Source organism: Haemaphysalis longicornis, unplaced genomic scaffold, assembly GCF_048455015.1.
Source record: "Haemaphysalis longicornis isolate Haplotype H1 unplaced genomic scaffold, Haemaphysalis longicornis Haplotype H1 scaffold_4, whole genome shotgun sequence".
NCBI classification, from domain to species: Eukaryota; Metazoa; Arthropoda; class Arachnida; order Ixodida; family Ixodidae; genus Haemaphysalis; species Haemaphysalis longicornis.
Window position 1 is genome coordinate 201,268,839 of NW_027526361.1, and position 21,673 is coordinate 201,290,511.

Here is a 21,673-nt window from a genome sequence, read left to right on the forward strand (position 1 = left end):
ATGGTGCTAGTTAAAGATATCGGTCTGTAATTAGGCGGGAGTGAGCGATCCTTATATTTAAATAACGGCTCTACTTTTGCTATTCGCCATTCCTGAGGAATGGTGCCTGATAATAATGATAGAGAAAAAATTGCAGCCAAATAGCGACAGATACCGGAGGAAATATTTTTCAGTATTTTGTTGTTGAAGCCATTATAGTCGGATGCAGGTGAAGTTTTCAACCTTCCAAGTGAAGATATAATACCAGTTTCATCAATTATTATTTCAGTCATATTAATACCGGCAACTACATCTATGTCAGGGCATGAAGTAATATCCTCACGAGTAAAAACCGATAAGTATGAATCATTTAATAACTGAACACATTCGGATTCGGGAACAGGGGTTCCATCGGTATTAGCGCGGGATACATTGGGTTCGTTACTAGAATTTATTCTGCGCCAAAAGCGTCTAGGGTTATTTTTTAGCATTGATGAGAAATCACGTCTGAAGAAGCAACGACGAGTAGATTTTAAAAGGCGTTGGTATGCCTTGTCACATGCTTTATAACGAGACCATGAGTCTGATAATCTGTATTTGTCCGCTACTCTGACTAGTCGCTTTTTTATTATTAAGTCGACGTAGTTTATTATTGAACCACGGAGCGATGTTACTTGTTTTTATGGTAATGACTCGTATATACTGAACAATTAACTTTGAAAGAACATTTTTAAAAAGGTTTCAGTTATCGTCAATTCAACGTGACAAATGGGTATCTAAAAACTCTCTAGTCAAACTGGATAATTTTGCACTAATTTCATCAAAGTTGGCATGGTTGTAACACCTTATACGTTTCTTGGTAATTCTACTTTCATTGTGTGAACAAGTTAAGTCTCCCGTAAATATGCCATAATCACAAAGCCTATCCAGGTGGGCTATATCAGTGAAAATAGCGGAATGAGAAGTTAGAAGTAAATCAAGAATATTTGCGCATGTGGTCGAGGAACGTGTCTGTTTTTCGATAAGCTGGCAGAACGAAAAATCGAGACAAGAGTCTAGAAATTCGCTTGCCTGGGTGTCGGTGGATGAAACAGATAGCATAGACCATTATATATTGGGATAGTTGAAGTCATCCCAAATTACAAGGACCACATTGGGAAACCGCATGCATACTTCGACAACAACACGATGAAATTCACCTTCGAACGTTGCATTCATGTCAGGCGGGCGATAAAAACGGCAATAAATAAATCGGTAGAGCCAAGCATCAACGAAAGAAATACGATTCAAGAAATGAGTTAATAATAATGGGTAGAGCAATGCATTTTCTACAAATTGCAATGAGCACACCACCGCCTCTTCGATATTTTCTATCGCAGCGAAAGAAATTAAATTCTGCCTGACTGACAAGAATATTACCATCGGAAACAGTATCGTTGAGCTATGTTTCTGTAGAGCAATGATAGATGGCGAGCATGAGTCGATTAGCGAAGATAGCTCCACACTTTTAGAACGAACACTTCTGATATTAGTGTACAAAAAAGCCACCTTTCCGTCTGGACGAGATGGTGCGGGTGCCTGTACTTTGAAGGAGCACGTAATGTCATTGTGGCGGTTGCAGCGCATGCGTCGACATGCATTGCGAAATTAGCATTTGGGTCCCAAATATAAGTATCTTTGTTGAGGCACAGTTTGTCAAAAACAAGACGCACACGCTGTCCTTTATTCTTTACTGCTTTTGAAAATTGCAGTAACTTTCAGCGCTTGTCCCGCACAGCCTCAGAGAAGTCACGTGCCACACTAAGTGGCGTATTTTTGATCTTCAAGCCCTTACTTAAGATTGTTTCCGCTTCTTTTTCATTGAACAGTTTAGCGATGATAGGGCGCTTTTTCTCTGGGGAGAAGCGACCTATTCCGTGAGCTCTAGCTAGCAACGAGATCGAAAAGTAAAGCCGGTTCGTGCAAAAATCTTGCACAAGGCGCTGAGACGTTTCCAACTTTTCGAATTGTTCCCCGTAATCAATTCTACAGAATATTATGTTTGACCTTCGGGAATGATTTTCCAGGTCATCAATTTTGGCCTGAAGGTTCGAGATTCCCTGGTTGTCTCCGCAAGCTCCCGTTGGCGTCACCGACTCTATTTTACATTCAAGTACATGAACGCGTTTCGTCAATGAGTCGAAATCAGTCTTTAAATCCAAGTGTATTTGCAAGATCTTATTCACAGATTCAAGCATGCCTGCAAAATTGGCCTCAAGCCACAGAACGGGTTCATGCACCATCTCAAACTACTCTTTTTGCGCCTTAGTCAAAGGACCGGGATTAGATTCAACATCGCCACTACGCAGGAGAAGGCACCAAAGGTACAGAGCAGTCAAACGTACACGCTTCAAAAATTCAGGTGGCCACGGCACTGCTAAAAGGCAGACATCATTGTCATGGTAACAACAAGATTCATAGTAACTAACCTGAACAAACATAATGAATGAGCGCTGCGCCGAAAAAGCAGCGCCGTTGCCCAAACTGCCGTTGAAATGTGCGCTCTTATCAACCGCCGGGTTATCCGATGCTGTCCCATGTTGCCGGATGAAGGGAAGTGATGAATCCAAATACGGCGGCGCGGCGTACAGCACATCCAAGGATGGGCCGCTGAAGCTCGGTGGTCCCTCCTTTACACCAGCTTGGGGCAGGACGACCCTCTCAAATGTAGTGGGTGACAGCAGGCCAAAGGCATAGAGCAGCACCTGAAGAAACATGATCAATGAGCGCTGCGCCGAAAAAGCAGCGCTGTGGCTCTTGAGGGTGTTCAGTAGGTAAAATGATACCCATAACTAAAAAAAGGGTGTTGGAACAGAAAAAAAAAACCTGTAACCATTTCAATCACTTCAATCAGATCTATGAAACGCCTTTTTAAAGCATTAGTGTGTACCCAGAGAATGTGGAAAAAGGCGTGGGGAAAACAACAAAAAAGTAAATAAAAATTAGGGTTCATTTTAATTCCTTACGATATTTACTTCGCTGACTCTTCTCCCGTCTTTAATTGATATTCGATACTTCTACTAGCGTGCCAGTCACCGTAGCTTCGCATTGGCTATTGTGCGAAGCTACTTAGAATTTGAGCTTGATACAGTCTACAAACGAACAAACTAAAACAAATTCAATCTGGCACAAACGCGTTGTGGCTTTGTGTCAACTAAGCGGACGAATTGCGGTGACCAGCGGGTGGCCGGCAGACTAAACGCTGGGTCGAATGGTTGCGTCGGAGGCCCGGTGAGCTGTGCAGTAGCCCAGTCAAGCCCTGCCATCGCGTCTAACCATCATACGAAACATCATAGGAAATCAGCAAGCAGGATGCAGAGAGGAGGGCAGCACTTATGAATTGATTTTTCTAGTGAATAAAGTTGCCTAAACGCAGCAAAGGAAACATGGCCTAGACACTCCAGACTAAAATTCACCAAAGTAATCCCGCATAACTCTCTTCGGTGTAACTTTAACACCATGAATTTCTTGAGTTGTGTGATTCTAAACTGCTGCACTGTTTTGTAATGACAAAGAAGGTCATGATTTAGCTCTTGCTAGTTCTATACTTCTCTTTTTTTCAGATCTAGCCAGACCGTGCTCATCACTTACATGGTAAAATACTGGTTAGGGAAAGGTAATTTACCATACTGCGGATTCATAACATGTGTTAAAACCCTGTTCACTCGAGAAACAATTTTGGGATAACTGAGTTACAAACAGCGCAGGATCAAGACGATAGGAGGATCAAACAAACATGGCGCCGTGTTTGTGTGATCCTCTTATCGTCTTGTTCCTCCGCTGTCTGTAACTCAGTTATGTACCAACTGGCCCGCCTACAATCTGTGTTGCAGTCAATTTTGGGATGGTCACATTGCTAACTCCTAAAAAATACAGTAGAATGGCAAGTGGGTGAGTTGAAGGGAATTTATTCTTTTAATCTGCTTTGGTGCCGGCTGTCGATTTCATCACAGTGAAGTCAATGTGTTGTTTGAATCCTTAAAATTCAAGCCAAGATGTATCACTTTGTTTATTCACCAAAACCACCTTATCAATGATACCCGCCATGGTGGCTCAGTGGCTAAGGCGTTGCGCTGATGAGCACGATGTCGCGGGTTCGATTCCCGGCCGCGGCGGCCACTTTACTGATGGAGGCCAAAAGTAAAAACGCCAGTGTGTACGAGACTTCGGCGCACTTAAAAGATTCCCAGGTGAGGAGGAGGATTAACTTTTATTTTTAAGGGAAAGAGGAGGGGAAAGGAGAGTGGGTGGTGGCCTCAGTCCAGGCCGCCTCCAGCTCCCCACCAGCCCTCGCCCGGGAGATCAGGTACTCCTGATCCTCGAGCTGGAAGCTGGTCAGCCTGTGCTCCCACTGCTCCAATCTAGATGATGGAAATGGGTTGGGATGTTTGACGCACTCCCATACGAGGTGATAGGTGGTGTTTGGTGTATTGCATGTTGTGCAGTTGTAGGGAAAAACAGTTGGTGAAATATGATGCAAAATTGCCATGTTGTAGTAAGTCTGTGTTTGGATTCTGCGCCAGATTCGAGAGTCTTGTGTATTGAGTGATGGGAGCACTCTGGAGCTTTGTCTGTGCGGCGTCGATGCCTGGTCATTTCTAGCGTCCTTCCTGCCCTCCCCCTTCCCCTGCGGCTTCGGGCCATCCTTTCTTAATAAAGTTTTCTTCCTTCCTTCCTTGAGTTATGGGTGAGAAGGAGGGTAAAGGAGGCGCTCCCGGCGATAATGATATAAGATGTCCGTGTATGTTTTTGGGACTGACTAGCTGGACGAGGCGATTGGAGGTGTGTCGTCGGCCTCCCTTGAGAATGCCCGGTGTAAAATGTCGCGGGCAGCGGCGCGAGCCGCCTTATTCCCGGGAAATTATTCCGGAGCCCTCCACTAACGCGCGCCTCATCGCCTGCGTTGCGTGGGCGGGTTAGACCCTACAATCAATAAATGAACTCACCTTATCAAAGATAATGCGTAGACTTTGTCGGCCTATAAACGCTATTCTATATGCCGTGCCGTAAGTAGAAGAAGAGGAAGTAGGCTGTCACGTTTGCCTGCCCCTGGTGCACACGGCTTTTATCCTACTTGCAGTCCGATAATCATGATTTAAAGATTGAAAGAAAGCTCCGTTTTCGGACGAGGGCAGCGGAACAAAAATGATGAAGAATAACGGGATATCTACGTACTTCTAGAAAGCAACGTATAATTGAGGCCCCGATTTAAGCAGCTGAAGACCAAGTTGCTGCTAACGCAAGGTATATTACGTGTGCTCGTTTACCTTGTTCATAATGGTTCAATATTTCTGAAATGTAAAGCAATAGTCAACTAATTGAGCGTCGTGCCTAACACAATACGCTTGATATGACTTCAGGCTTTCCATTAGGAAACTATCTTTTTAGAGAGTGACTTTCAAAGCAGTCAGTTAGTGTTGTCAAAAATATCAAGCCATTACAAAAAACAAAATGAATGAAGCCCGCACTAACGCGTAAGACTTGAAGGTAGCGAAGCTGTACGTGACCTTTACGACAATCCCGGGTTGATTCACCGGTTGTAGGTGATTTATTTGCTTCTTCACTGCCGCAACGACCTGTTAATCATTGGACATCACCTTGGAGGGGCGTACGCTATGACGTGTCTTTCTCGGTCCAAGCAAATGTTGCTGCGATTACGGCGAACGCTCGTTTTTTTTTCCAGTCTGGGCCAATCTGGGCCCAGTCTGGGCCAGTCTGGGCCAATCTTTCCAGTCTTGGCTTGACAAACGTGCGCTGGGGCCGTTGGGCGGTCGTCGCGAGGCATGCACACATAAGCGCTAGCCATTTTTTTTGTTCTGTAAACTGTCCCGCGGTCGCCGAAGCCTTGTTCAATATCCTTAAATGGATATGCTTGGCTCGCCAAACGTGCGCAGCGGACGCTGGGCGGTCGCGGTGAGGCCCGCGCTCCCGTGCCCGCGCTTTGTACTTTCTTGCTATTTTATTTATTTATTTATTTATTTATTTATTTATTTATTTATTTATTTATTTATTTATTTATTTATTTATTGAAGATACCCTCATGCCCAAGGGGCATTACTGAGGTGAGTGGTATAAGAGCATTGCAACACAAAGAAAAAACTGACAAACATAAGACACCTTTGCAACGCGTGTACAAGGCAAAAGGAAAAAAAAGATAGTAATACAGCCAAAAATATGTAAGCGTGTTGATACTTGTAATAAAACACGTACCAAAAACAAATACGACATGACAATGACAAAGTGTAAATGCTACTGTGAAGAAATTACTCATGAAATAGAATTACAAGACAAAGTGCAGTAGCGGAATATATGAAACATTGTACATGGAATGAAGTACTTCACTCAGTTGATTTTGAACTGCGGACAAGAAAAATTACGATTTCCTTCGCTGTTAAAAAAAATCACGCACCCTGGCGCCTAATGACGACGATGATTGAACGTGAAGCTTCCTCGTGACGAATTATTTGGTCAGCCAATTCCACACTGCGAGTGTGTGCTGATCGGGCGGTACCCTTCATTTTTCTAGACTGGCCACAGCAACTCTCGCGTATGCACTTTGTAGGCCTAAAGTTTGGATTTTTTTCGTGTGAGGCGCGTATCGGTACCTCTGACTGGCGTTTGCTTCGACCATGTCCAAATGGAGCATTAATGAAGAAAAAATCAAAATGGAGTAATTGGATAGATGCCGTCTGCATATTGCGAGAGCCAGGTTCTATTCCGGCAACTGAAAGCGTTTTTGAGCGTAAGGTACAGTGGCCGAGGTTGAGCAGTTTCTCGTGGACCTTGAAGGGCCGTGCTGAGCAAGAGCGAGGAGCGTTGGATTGGATTGGATTTGATTGGAATGGATTTTACTAGATTGAATTGCATTTTACTGGATTGGGTTGGATTTGGAGTACGGCTGTGTAGAGAACTGGGTCTGCGCATGCGCCGGTCTGTGAATTCCATAGCAGTGACGTCACAGCCGCGGCAGACGCACTGGCGCTACCGCGTGCCCAGCTGGTCTCCTCCGTTGCGCAGTAGCCACGTCTGACGCTGCGCCGGAGCCGCTTGATAGCCGTTTCGCGTGGCTCCTGGAGAGCCGTGCTGCGCATGCGCGAGGGGCAGTGACTGGACTGAATTTGAATTGGGTTGGTTGGATTGGAAATCGTTTTAGCAGCAGTAAGCATGATAATCAGCTAATCCCAGACAACCAGGAAACCTAAGAATAACCAGCTGAACCCTGTAGCTCACGCTACGTATATCCTGGCATGGCCGAGCTAAGCCACTGCTAATTTTTTTTTCTTTCGCTTCACCCAAATCATTCATCATCACTATCAAAAAAGTTGGCTTTTGTGCAGGGCGTATTGGCGTGCAACGGAATCAGTGAGGAAACTAAAGCTTCACTTCAATAACCCCAAGTCTCCTCCCGGTGGCGTGTTTCCAAACGCTTCGCTGCACAGCACCCTACGTGACGTTTTTACGTGACGTGACGTCACGTGACATGAAATTGCGAGCTTTTTCTATGGCACACCTGCTAAAAGGAGCCCGCCATTCGGTCTGTATATTGTCAAGATCTAAGTAGTGGTAGTAGCGGCCTGGGCGCGTGCCCTAGCGGGTATAATTTTAATTGTTCCAGCGAAATTTTTTGTTGAAATTCATTCCACATGTGTTTGTTGTACAGCCAGATCTTGAACATGGCATCAGCGAGAGGTAGTCGGCCGCCTGTACATCGCAGATTTACAGAGCTAAGAACGTATATCCCAAAGAGCAAACAGGCAGGCAGGTAAATTCACTATAATCATCAACTTTCCCATGGCATGGCGGCAGCAACCAGCTGTTGCGCAACGTTAGGAGACCGACCGAAAGCTCTAGAACGCTTTAAGGCAGATGGCCAAGTATTCCAAGCGTCAAGATTACAAAGCCCTGGGACAATTCAAAATGCCAACAAGACGCCTCACGCGTTGAACGGTACATTTATGTCTTCACATACGAAAAACATAAGTAGGTCTCCTCGTACTTTTTTTTCGTTAGACACAGATACAGTTGATTACTGCAGAAAACACCCCGCTTCTTTAAAAATTCCCAGAAGGTGAGGCAGCTTTGAAATCGCATTGTGAAAAAACAGCTTGCTGTTTTTTTTTTGAAAGGGCAGCTTAAAAGAACTTTGAAACGATTCGAATGAACTGAAAGAAATTGAAAAGCTTTGAAAAGATTTTTTCAGGAGGATTCAAAGGAAAGGACTTTTTCACAAGGATTCAAATGAAAAGATTTTGAAGGATTTTTAAAAGGACAGTTTGACAGTTTTGACAGGGTAACTCCTCAGTCCTGTCAAAGTTTCTTTTTTTCCTGAAGTTGTGCGTGGAGCTTAAACCTAATTCATTTATGGCATAGCAAATAGCTCGCATCGACACAGTCATGTGGGTATTTCGTTTATTGCTCTGTTTTTTGCTGGTGGGATGTGCGATGCAAGCTTCTCTTACAATCATTAGATACACTGCTACTGCACTGCTTGATTTCAGAGGGGGAAGTTCTGCATGATAGCTCAGATTCGGTCACTTTAATCACCGTTTACAAATGTTTTTTTTTCATTGTTCGGACATGGGTTTCGTTGCGTCGACTTTTATCCGTATGCTCGTTACTTACATTTCAGCGGGAGACTCAGGCAAGGTTGTTTGGTTAAAAGAGTATTTGTCTTGCTTTGCCTGTCTACCATTTGCATGAAAGTAAATAAAAACAATGTTTTTTTGCATGCAAACGACAACCATTAGGAAGGAACGGGAAAGGTGGAATGTTTTCTCTATGCTGTGGCGGTTCTTTGCCGAAATTGACTGGTGCATAAGAAAGAAGCCCAGTCATAATTGTTGTGAGCACAAACAGGTGGCCGTTTGAAGAGCGATATGAATCCCACTTTGCGCAAACCATAAAGATACGGGGATTTTAAAATCTACTAATGTTTGCAAGTGCTTCGCAGCTGTTGGCGTCATTTAAACTCAGGCTGCACTGAGTGTTTGAAGTGGGGGGTTAAGTTGGTTGTTATATAAAGATGACTGTGGCTCAGAATTCCACGGTATGTAGCCGCTTTGTTTACACAAACGAGCGCAGAGCTTCCACTAGCGCCAACTAAGCTTACCTTTCTTCCTACACCAATTGTGCCTTCAAAATGGTTAGTTCCAAAAACGCCTTAATATTAAAATCTTGCAAATTTTTATGGCGTAGCAGAGAACTTAGTAACATAGATTTGAATTAGAACAACCTAAAAAAACACGTTTTCATACCTTTACGTGTAGACGAGAGGAATATGGAGTGACGTTCGATATCCGCCCGGGGTTGTGTGTAAAAGAAATATAACTGTAAAAAATGATACCCGTTCCAGTCGATGTGAAAGGTGTCGGAAGTCTAGAGCAGCGATTCGCCATGATGCACTGTGGTGCCGTTATCCGCTCGATCGCCCTTACCACCCTTCGCGCTCTTTGCCATCCTGTCCAATTCCTCTCCTGATGAATTCAACGGAGGTTTGTCCAATGCATTCCAAAGTTTTCGCCTTCGCAGTGCTCGCGTGCTCCCTGCCTGAAAATGCGCCAGCGGGACTTCTGTTCTTTTAAATTCAGAGTATTTCAGTAACTCACGATGTCACCCGCGTTGACGTCCGTAGTCGTAGTCCGCACCCCTCCCCCTGCACTATATAAAAAAAAACTATCCGGCGCCTGGTTTCGATCCCTCGACCCTGCGGGCGGAACGCAATGTACACGGTGCTCTACCCACTGCGCCACAAAACCGACACAGAATGAAAGGCTACGAACGCGCCTTATATCCTTGACTCACTCAAACTACGTCAAGAAGCTGCTGATACAACGCATTCACTACCACCAACTCCCCAAACACTAAACGTTAACGCAATACACCCACCGCCTATGCGACCCATTTACTCGAGTCCCCCTCGCGGGGAGATGGGCCCAATTTTTTGTTCTTACTTTTCCTCCCGCACGTGCCGGCGTTGCACTTCCACTTTGTTAGTGCGCAGGGAGTATGGTACTCGCCAGCCAATTTTGTTCGCTTAGTATCTTAAAAAACCGACCCAACAGACGTTCCTAGCCATCTAACTGAACACGGGTGCTGCCGGTTAATCACCAATACTTTACCTCAAATGTACCTTCAGCTTTGTTTGCGCTAAACAACGGGTGATGTATGACAAGCGCCAGCGGTTCACGAGTTTCGAACGCTGATGACTATATAAACCGCTTGGCTTTCGAAGCCTCGATGGGACGCCGCGAAGACAGCCGCTACGACGGAAAGCCGTGGGCTCGACTTGGATACAGCGAGCGAGCTACGACGACAAGGCGAGCCCCTGAATTGCGCTGCACTTAAAAGAACTCTACGCACTATTTTGACGACAAAAATAAAATGGTAAAAGTAATGAGCAGTGTGAATACCCAGAGTCCTTGAAAGCTTTACTGGCCACGAAACTGCTCCGTAACTCAATGGGAGAGCTTCATATGCTGCGTTTGTCCGCCGCGCGGTAGCGCCACCATCTCACTGAGGTCACTCGTCGGGCAGCGTTGCGCTGGCTCGAACGGCGGAGACGCGGTGAGTTGTGTTGGTTTTGTGCGAGAAAACAATGTAACGTGGATCTTGAGCTGTTGTGATGCGACTTAGTGTAACGACGATGCCGAACACGTGTTGCGTCCCGGGATTTCGTTCCTCTTATAACGATACAACAGAAAATCTTTCATTGTTGTGTTTGCCGAGCGACGGGGAGCTGCGTGAGAATTGGAGGCACGCCATTCCAAGGCAAGAAACGGGAGATTTCAGCTTCGATTATAAGTGTGTGACAGTGTGTTGGAATGCACTGTGTGTGAGAATGAAAAAAGCGATGTACCATTTTGAAAGCATCCTGGACCTAGAGTTGTACAAGGCTAACTTAAAGAGGGATTTTCGTCAGGTCATCAGTTAGTAGCGGTGCTTCATTACCTGTTTGCAAACTTGTATTACCTTGCGCTCAGGCTCGCATGTAAAAAAAGCTTTGGGACGTCCTTGTGCTTTTACTTTTCATATTTCCGCAAATTATCCCTTAGGGTTCCTTTTTATTGTTTTGTATCTTATCTTATCTGGTTTTCTTATCTGGCGTTTAACCGAAGCGCCCGTTGGCTCTTTTTGTCGTAAGTCCCGTCGGGCAATATTGTTTGCTATTGAAAGGGTGTCACCATGTCGCTTACTTGATTTTTTTGTTTCTTCGACAGTGTTATCGATCCTTTTGTAAGGGATCGAGAACAACGTTCTCGACCCCTTTAAATAACGTTCCGAGAGTAATGCATGCATAGCAAACGCCGCGCTACCCACATTATCGACGCTCATTTGTGCACTTCGCACTGCGGACTGCTTCTTCGACGTTTGTGTTTCTTTCTAGTCTTTCGTAGAGCAGGAGGTCGCTTTATTAAACGTCGTTCGAAAAGCTTTGCGTCGTTCTTGGCTACTTCGCAATATTCTGTTTCCTCCGTGTGCTGCACATCGCAGCGCAAAAAAAATATTTTTGTACGCTGGACCGCGCTCTTTTGTCTCCTTTCATAATATTAAAATTTTTTGTGGCGTGTGATAAAATCAGGTCTTTCTTCTTTTTTTTCGCTCCCTTTTTTTGCAAGGACTGCAAAATGCGGAAGTGGAAAGGCACACGGTGCAACATATATCTCTTCGTGTTTTGATCCTTCGCGTTTCTGCAGTGTTTTTAGATGTTCTAAAGTATGTACCAACTCCTAGAAACGACAATACTAATGGGCCATCTCTTTTAGCATTCTGTGCATTCCAGAGCAATCAACGGATTCATTTATAGCGTAGCCTGAACGACGCGCACTTGGTTTCTTTCGTTTTTTTATTGTATTATCGATAGCCACGCAGCAGTCCGTGACTACGGAGCTACCGTATGTGTGGTATTTACAACTTTTGCTTTAGGAAAAGCAGCAATAGCGATTTAAAATCCGCAAACACGACGGCGCAGCGCTTGTGCCAGAGGACGCAGAAGCAGTTGCCGCTCGCGGCCGAAGTCTACGGTAATTTACTTGGAAAAATAAAACTCCATTGAAGGCAGGTGATATACACAATAACTAAACTATTCATCGCTGACTACTACAAAAAAAAGCAGACTTCATCACCGCGCAGACACCAAAATCAGCGAGCGTTTGCACGCCAAGAGCTGGCCGATATGCCGCACGCTCGCGGCTGGATGCCCTTCGTGCGACGGCGGCGCCTGTAGTGGCGCCCGCAGTCCCTATATGAAACGAGCGCCGAAGTTTCGTGACCAGTAAAGCATTGAAGGACTGTGGTAGTATCTTCGCCAAAAAAAGAAACAACGAGGCGGCAATTCAGTGATGAACTGTTAGATTGGAAACAAGAAAAGGGTAGGTTGAGCGAAGCCATATCTTAGAGCCGGCTTTAGGTATAGCGTTGCAGAGAAGGGCACGATGACGCCCGAAAGTAGGGCGATAGAAAAGGAACCCAATTACAGGTCTCAAAGGACCATGCGCATAGCCGCACAAGCGCCATCTCGCCTCACGAGGTCCTGCCGGGGCGAAGAATAGAATGTACGGCGTAACGCGCAGCCGAAGGAGCATTTTTTTATGGCTTTGTGTGCGTAGGGAAGAGAATATGCGTTGCGGATTTCGTACCCAGCGCGGAAGTTTGTTGCTTTCGTTTATATTCGTGTGTTCGGATAACACTAAGTGTAATCTACCACGGTTAACTTTATGTTAAGATTAAAAAAAACTCTTTGTAATGCGCCGACTAAACGTAATTTCGACGCGGCAGCACATTATACGCATTGCACAGGAGGTTGCCCTTGAAAGCCGAAAAATTGTAAGTTGAGGTGCTTTGATAAAACCTCAATGACCAAAGAGCGGTGATTTATATGAGTTTGCGATCCTTATGTACGCTTGCCTCTGTTTACAGAAACACTAATATGAGAGATAGCTGCCCAAAGTATCGCGTGGTTTCTGTTAGCAAAGTGATTCAATGCCGGAAGCTTTGATTTGTTGACGTTTTTCTAAATTACTGAGATATCTTTGCCAAGATAACCGACCCTGCCTCAGAATATTTTGTATTATTACTTGAGGCCCCTAAACAGACCCTGCATATATCTAGCGTGTTGCTGCCGCACGGAGTGTATTTTTTCTAGTTAGAACTATGATTAAACCACACTAACCATTTTGGAAAAATGAAGCTGGGTTATGAAAGTTAAAATAAAATAAAATATGTAACGTTGAGGACCTTTTGATTGAACCGTTTTAGCGCGTGATTTATTGGTGTAACTCAACCTCGATGTGTTTTATTTAGAGAAAGCTACGTTTATGTTATGAGAGTTCTGGGTTGTATTCTGGTGTTGGAATTTGATCTGTTACCAAGCGAAAAGGGTTTGCAAATTCCTGATTTGGCTCAAATAGCCAAAAACATTTTTGTTCCGTGTTCAGTATTCATCACTGTGTGGTTTACCTTACCCCTGAACTGCCCTCCAGGTGTAACCACCGGCGTCCGGTGTAACCACCGGCAGAATTGTAAGTGACTCCGTTCGGGAACGGGAAATGGAGATAACGCCAAAAAGGTACTTTTACTGTCAAAAAGATTTGTGCCTTTTTTTTAATTATTGCTGAAAATTCTTGCCCCATTTCCGAACCTTTTGGACGGTACATCTTAAATCTGAAAATCGATTTAATAACATCGCGCACCGATGGAGTATTGCGGTCATTGTAAAAGCGCTTCTGGTTGTTTTGGTTCGTGTTGTCGTGGGGAGATGATTCCCTGTGGGCGGAGTAATGTACACTCTGAATTTTTTGCCTATGCAAGACTGCTTCGAAGGAGAAATAATAAATCAGACGGCGCTCTGGTCGGTGTAGTCTTGCCAGTGGGGATTCATGAAAAGTTTATCTCATTTTGGGTGCCTTTTCAATGGAGGAAACTGACTGCAACCGAGAGACTTCCACTGCGAAGCTCCACAAAAAGTATTTATACGCGACCGAAGCGACGATCTGTGTAAAGGTTACCAATGACAACTCGTGTGCGGATACTCACGCACAAAACCTAACAATTGCCTACAATTAATGTCGACTTAGCTTCCTCGCGTTCGGTGCCTCCCCAAGCATTTCAAAGTGTACTGCAAAATAAAATAGCTAACCGCATTGTTTCTACTACACATGACAGCCTATTTCCTACTATCGCCAAAGTAAGCGCAAGCCCAACTACCACGGTTTAGACGGTCCCTCTGGTAAGTGTAGAATACTTAAAAGTACCATCGCGTCAGCAGTCTTTGCCGGATACCTTCCCAGTACCAACCACGTTACTTCCTGCGTGTGCTCGAAAATGTACAATTGGTAAAGTTAACAGATATATTCGTTTTAATATCCTGAATGGAGGTAATAGGCCCAATGAATTTTTAAAAACACATAGAATAGAAATAACAAAAATATACTAAACAACTAATGAAGCCGAAAATAGGTATCGTGTAGACAGGCTCCACAAAAAGTAACGCCGAAAAAATCGAAGGCGAAAGCGTACTTCGACCTTTCCTTTGTCGGCTGCAGAATGTTTGGTCGAACTTTGCTGCCGCGACCGTCGTTATGTTGCCGGCAACCCGGACCCCACCATTCGAAGCTCGTTGGACTCGCTCGCCTTCGCCAGGAGCCTCCTATTCGCCTCCTTTGGTTGCTGCACCTCTCAACGCCGCTCGTATTGCACGTGAAGAAACGGCGTGCCCTCCTCTGGGACTGCTGTTAAGGGTGAAGCCCACCTTAAGGGCTCAGGCTGTCGGCGTTTAATGTCGTCATCGCAACCGTCGTCTAATGTAGTCACGGTACTAAAACACCGGGAGACTCGTTTACGCCTTGCGCTGGGGCACTTCGTAACGCGTACTAACAAAAAAAAACACCTCGTTGTCGCATTGTGCTAGAGAGCTTCGTGCTTCAAAGACGCGAGACTTTAACAGCAAAGCTGCATACCTTACCTAAAGCGGTTTCATTTCTGCTGGCAAAAACGCCAAGGCGCCGAGAACACACTTAAACACTGCATGCTTCGCCCCTCCCCAGGTTTCACGTTCGTGGAGATAGGCCGAAATTTTTGAATCGCACTTAAAGGGACCCTGCAACACTCTTTGAGCAGTGCAAGTAAACCTTCGCGACGTTTAGATTACACTGCCGGGAATACCTGAGCCAAATATTACACGTGCACGTGAAGCGGTGAGCGCGCAAATCGATGTGAAAGACGCGGAAAAACCAAACCGCTCTCTCTTCAGTTGTCCTCATTATGCATGGCCTAAGGGACGTCACATAGGCCATGGCTGCCCGATCGGCTGTCACTGGTCAACTTCGGTGCTAGATTCTCCCATTTCCGTCGTCGTCATCGCTGCGTACGAACCTCTTCTATGCCTGAACCTGTAGGCACAGTTTTGCCGTTTCTTGTGTGTTTTGAGTGCGCTCGGAGTTTGAGTGATGAGCTCAATACTTCCCTTTCAACGCGACCACTCGACTACAAACGTTTATTGCTTCAAAAACGCCCCACCAGCCCGAGCGCGCACTTGCGAGTAGGCACCCATGCCTGCTTTTTTGTGGCACCAGACCGGAAATAGGCCCCTCCGCGTTGCGGAGAAAAGAGAAAACTACCCGGCATGTGATATATCGAAGGCCACCGAAGAGAACGCCGCGAGCCGCCCCCCTCACCGGGAGAGAGCGCGCAGCTTTCGTCGCGTTGCCCGCGGTTGAGTTGAGAGGGAACGATTATGCGCGATTTCTCATCGCGCGTAGTTTCGTTAATTGTGAACGGATTTTCATAATTCTTGCGGGAGGAGATTTCTGAAACAATAGACTTTATCCCAAAATACATTACTAGTAGTCGATGGCAAGTGTTGCAGGGTCCCTTTAAGGTGCACCCGTCCTCTAAAAGCGACTGCGACCGTTCAGGGAGCAGACCGGTGTTTTTCCGTAGCTTTTGCCGTCACACGCTCCGATGTAGTGTGCCGTCTTGTGCATTATAACAACTTTGTGAACCTCACGTGTTTCCCAAACATTACAGATCTAACACTTCTACGTTAAGAATGTCGCAACAACACACACAGCGAATCACAATAAAATTTTCCGAACGCGCCAACGTTTCGCAGTATTTCATGTACACTGAATTTGTTAAATTCAGGTAGTTAACTCCTCTAATTGTTATAGCAACGTAAATGACTCTATTCTAAAGAAGATAATATGAAATATACAAGCAAAAGATAACTAAAACACGTTGAAAATCAAGCAAAGGGTCATAAGAAATTTTTTGTGCACCGCACTTACAAAACGAAGGCAAAAAAAACTCTAAATAGCCTAGAAAAATACAACGAAAGAGATTGTGAAAGCAGATAACTCGCTGAACACTCTCCATCTTCACAAAAAGCATATTTGGCTTACGTTAGCACGTTGAGAGGTTATACGGAATTGTTGTAAGCTATTAATTAATTTTCGTGAATTATAACGCGAGCTGCGTTGGGATCGGTGGTGCGCGCAAGTTATGCCCATTATAACCCGTCCCTTCGCTACGGGTTACAGAGCCTTTGTTGCGACGTATCAGTTAGGAAATAAGATGATTTGTAACAACATATTTATTGGTTTTGCGTAACGTTACCAGGTTGAGTTTACAAACCTTCAAATGCAGCGTAACCTCACAGCAAGGCCAACAAGAAAAAGCTTAAAACATCGCAATAATACGCAATAATTTGTTCGCGATACATCGCTATTTAGGGCACCCGTGCTTTCCGGAGGAGCCGTCGGTTACGTCGGAACCTTTCAGAGCCCAGCACCATGAGAGCGCCGAAAACTACGTTAAATTTTAACCTCACCTTGCTTTGCCCTATCCCCGCTGCTGGGACATCGTCTTCACGATATTATCTTGTCAGCTACCATCGTCTTGACGCCACTATTGTGTCTGCCACCGAATACATTCACCGGACTCCCTCATCGAGTGGAGACGTCGCGGCCGAAAGACAATGCAGCACCATTTTTTTTTTCAGTTACAACATCGATATAGCGGAGTGTGACAGAGACAAATTAACGACAGAAATATTATAACCGTACAACATGTACTGTCTGATGCATTTTTTAAACATAATATAGCACGTGGCACACATTTGTGGTCAATATGGGTGGCAATGAAGAGTAGATACTAGTTACAAAGTGGGAAGCTGAAAAACTTGCCAGTTGGGCTCGGAGCGGTGGTCCGTGGTGAAGGCGTTGCGCTGTGAAACCCAAGGACGCGGGTTCAATCACGGCCACAGTGAATGGTGCTCTACTTGAGGAGAGAAGCGAAAAACTCAAGCGTGCCAAGAATTAGGCCCAGGTCAAAGATTCCCACATGGTCAAAAGTATTCCGGAGCCCTCCACTAGAGCGCAACTCATAGAAGAACTGTAGCTTCGGCGCGTGGAACCCCAAAATCAGTTTGCCAGTTGGCTGTTTCTACAAGTACGCCAAACGTGCCTACGAGAATGGCACTTATACTTCGCGCGAGAAAAGCAGACATTAATTGGTGATATGGTTGTAAGTTTGATTGACTAATTTGCTAATTTATTGATTGAATAAACGTTGCATAAAGGAGCAGATGCAGTGTAATTGTACGAGGACGGAAGGAAGGAAATGAATTTTTTTCAAAGCACGTTCACTCCAGGCTGTCTTCTTTGGATACTGTGACCAAGTCGTACTCCGCTCTAGACGTCAAAACAGCCGCGTGTGTGACCGGTAGCGTCACCTGCCGTGGGATTCTTTCTGGTGGAAAAACCCAGGCCCTTGGTGGCAGTCAGGGCCCTGGTCGCGAGTGCTCGCCGGTGGGATGTTTCAGAACTTGTGAGCCTATCCGCCAACCTCTCATATGGGGTCGTGAATGGTGCCTAAGCATGAAGTTTTGGTACCCTCCCCTTTCGCGAAAAGTAGTACGTTTGAAAAACGTACGAGTATACTTCGACTACACTCTAAATGTGTTTCATATTTGGTGAACTTATTGTATTTGGTAAACGTATTTTATTTTGGCAAACTTATTGTATTTTGGTAAAATCTATTTTACCATTTTTTAATAAATAAACAAAACATTTTTAAATATGGCCAAAATGCCGTACTTATACATACTCTCCATATAGGTTCAAAATACACAAAACCGCACCAATATTTTAAGAACATAATCTGTGAAGCGGGCGAAGCCGAAACACAAACCACGCAATATTACAATTGTTATTGTAAGTATTACTATTATTTCATTACCTTCCTGTGGGGTCGCAGACCAGGTTTTGCCAAATTAGTTGAAAACACTAAAATTACCACCATTTAAAGTTAACTCAAGCGCCTAACCAAGAAAAGTAGCGTAAGACTTGTTGCATATTAGATAACGTTGCTATCTTAGCTGCGCCGTTTTTTCCTACTATAGACAAATTTTCATCCCTACATGATATCCAAACAAAACCTCCTCTATTCCTCTACGCCCCCGCCAGCCCTTTTTTATAAAGGTCTGGAAGATGCATTGCCACATGGTGATAAAAAATATGCTTAACGCCCCATGCTATCTTCTTAGTTCTTTAAAGTGGCATTGTTTGCGCATGACAGATTTTTTTTCGTTTTCTTTGAACAGACAGGTAAAATATAACTGGCCTTGAAGAACGTTGGTACCGCTAGACGAAACCCCTGACTGATTTATCATGCATTTGGCCCTAACAAGCAGTGTTTACTAATATTTCTCTCTGTTTTCTCTTCTTTGTACTACATGTTCTGGCGAAATACCCCGCCTGGAAGAATGCGAAGTACACGGACCCCGATATACAATGCTGCATCTACAAAGGCTAATAAAGGAGATTTTTTCCATGCTGCCTATTTTAATAAAGAAATTGGCCACTCGGCGTAGGTTTGCAATGTACAAATTTTAAAATGCTAATCTGTGTGCATACGTACTGTTCTGTGCAGTCGTTTGCTGGCCTCTATTCAGACCAGGGCCAGTTTGGCTTTACACAATCGAGCATATGTTTAGGCGAGAGCCTATTACAATTTTGGAAACCACAAAATGAAATTTTTTGTCTTCAAACTCGACGAAACACGTTAAGCTTCAGTGCATTAGCATTTCCTATATGTTTTTGGAGTTGTACTTAGTATACACTAGTAACACATTTACAATATCGTTTACGCCGTATTTCTGGTGCATTTAAAATGCATTACCGGCGCCTTTTGTAAACATTTAAAAACGGGTACTTTCTGCCCATTTCAAATTAATTTGAAATGCATTGAATATATATTTTCACTGCAGTCCTCATGCGTTTGGATGGTATATTTCAATACATTTCTAATGTATTTAAAATGCATATGGATTCTGGCGAAATAATGCAAAATAAATACGAACCTATATTTTTAATGCATTAAAAAACATTACAAGTACAGCTTCTTTTCCCTGAGGTGGCCCACACTATGTATAACAGAGTCTGCAGATGAAAAAAATCAGTTTAATTTCGCACAATAGCTGGCACCCCGATGAATTACTGACATTTTATTTACACCACATGAGATTCAGTTCCCCATATAGAACCACCTACCTGTGCAAACAGCTCAAGCGTTGCAAGCGGAATTTATTTATTTATTTACCATACTGCCAGTCTTTTACGAGACCAAAGCAGAAGGGCATGAGTTTGAGAATACAATGAATACAAGTACATTCTGACAGGCGGCATGTAAGATCGTAGCTATTTTAAAATTGATAATAACAATGCTAGTTACATAGAAAGAAGAGACATTGGTATTTGTGCACCCCAAATACACACACTTCGGAAGCAGCGAACTGAATCTTTGATGCATTAAAAAAAGAATCAATACAGTTTTATACAGAGGAGACGTCGTGTACACTTATACATCCAAATAAATACAACTGGAAAACAATAATGAAGTTCATGGTTAAAATAAGCCGTTGTTATATACTAAGTATAGTCTCAATTTTTGAAGTGAATTCTGCCAGTGATTGTGCGTTAGTAATGGAGGGATCTAACCTATTTCATTCGCTTATTGACAGGGGGAAAAAGGAATGCTTGAAATAGTCGTTGTTAAAAGCGTATTCTTTGATAGTGTATGCATGTTTATGTCGTAGTTTTCGTGATTCTGCCAAAGCTATGTACCTGGACGCATCGATCCGGCTGTTGTTATGCAGAATGTGGTGCAGAAATTTGAGAAACGCAATTTTTGCTCTTGTCGCAAGCGTGGGTAGACCGGAGGTTTCTAAAAGGTTTGTGGGCGAGTCGGTGCGTTTATACTTGTTATGTATAAACCTAATGGCCTTTCTTTGAACCCGTTCAACTTTTGCTATATTAGTAACAGATTGCGGTAACCACATAGTGTTAGCGTACTTCAAGATTGGTCGCACGAATGTGGTGTAAGCTAGGAGCCTAGTATCTGTCAGCGCGAAAGGTAAACGCCTTCGTTGAAAAAACAGTTTACGCAAAGCCGATGTTGGAACATTGTTAATGTGCGCATCCCATCTCAATTCGGAAGTCAACGTAACCGAAATATTTCTGCTGCGTAGCTCCTTGTACAGGTGCGCCGTTAATTATATAGGTAAATTCGGATGGTTCTTTTTTCTTGTTACCCTCATGCAAACTGTTTTTGTTAGGTTAATTGACATTTGCCACTGCTCACACCAGGGAGCAATCTTACTCAATGAAAGATTTAAAGCTAAATTGTCATCCGAACCGTTAATTACTGTGTAAATAATGCAGTCACCTGCGAAAAGTTTAATTTTGCAGTCTATGTTATCAGTGATGTCATTTATATAAATTAAGAGTAATAATGGCCCTAGGACGGAGCCTTGGGGGTCACCTGACTTAACTGGAGCCGTCCACTACGATGCCCCTTCGAAAACCACGAACTGTGACTGGTTTATGAGAAAGTCTCTTACCCAATTCGTAGTTTCCCCATCCCCAATAATGTTCTGCAATTTCAAAATCAGTTTGGTATGACATACTCGATCGAACGCTTTTGATAAATCAAGCAGAATTATGTCAGTTTGGCCACAGTTGTTTATACCAAGTGCAAGGTCCTGTACAACCTCGGTAAGCTCAATTGTTGTTGATAATCCTTTCCAGAAGCCAAGTTGATGGGGGGACAGAAGATTGTTGTTTTCTAGAAAAATAGGTAAGTGCTTTAAGATTATATGCTCGAGTATCTTGCATGACGTACTGGTGAGAGATATAGGCCTAAAATTAGAAGGAACTCCGGTATCTCCGGTTTTGTGTATGGGCATCGCCTTTGCTACTTTCCATTCCGATGGCAGTTTAGCTGTTTCTATAGATTTGCGATAAATTATGGGGAGGTATTTACTGCACAGTTCAGCGTATCGGTAAAGAAATTCCTTCGCAATATCATCGTGGCCACTGGCTTTCTTCGGGTCTAGGTTCAAAAGAAGGTTAAGAATCCCGGTGTCGTTTATAACTAATGGTTCAATGGGCATTCGGGCTGTAGGCATAGCTGTAGGAGTGGTGCCATTGTCGTCAGTAAAGACAGATTGAAAATAATAGTTGAAGATATTGGCCTGGTTTGTTTTATCGCTATCGCTTAAACACGACTTCGTTTCAGTGGCAGGGCGAAAGTGTTTCCAGAATCGGTGAGGGTTGCTTTTTATGTAACCCGGAAGCATTGAAGTAAAATATTGCTTTTT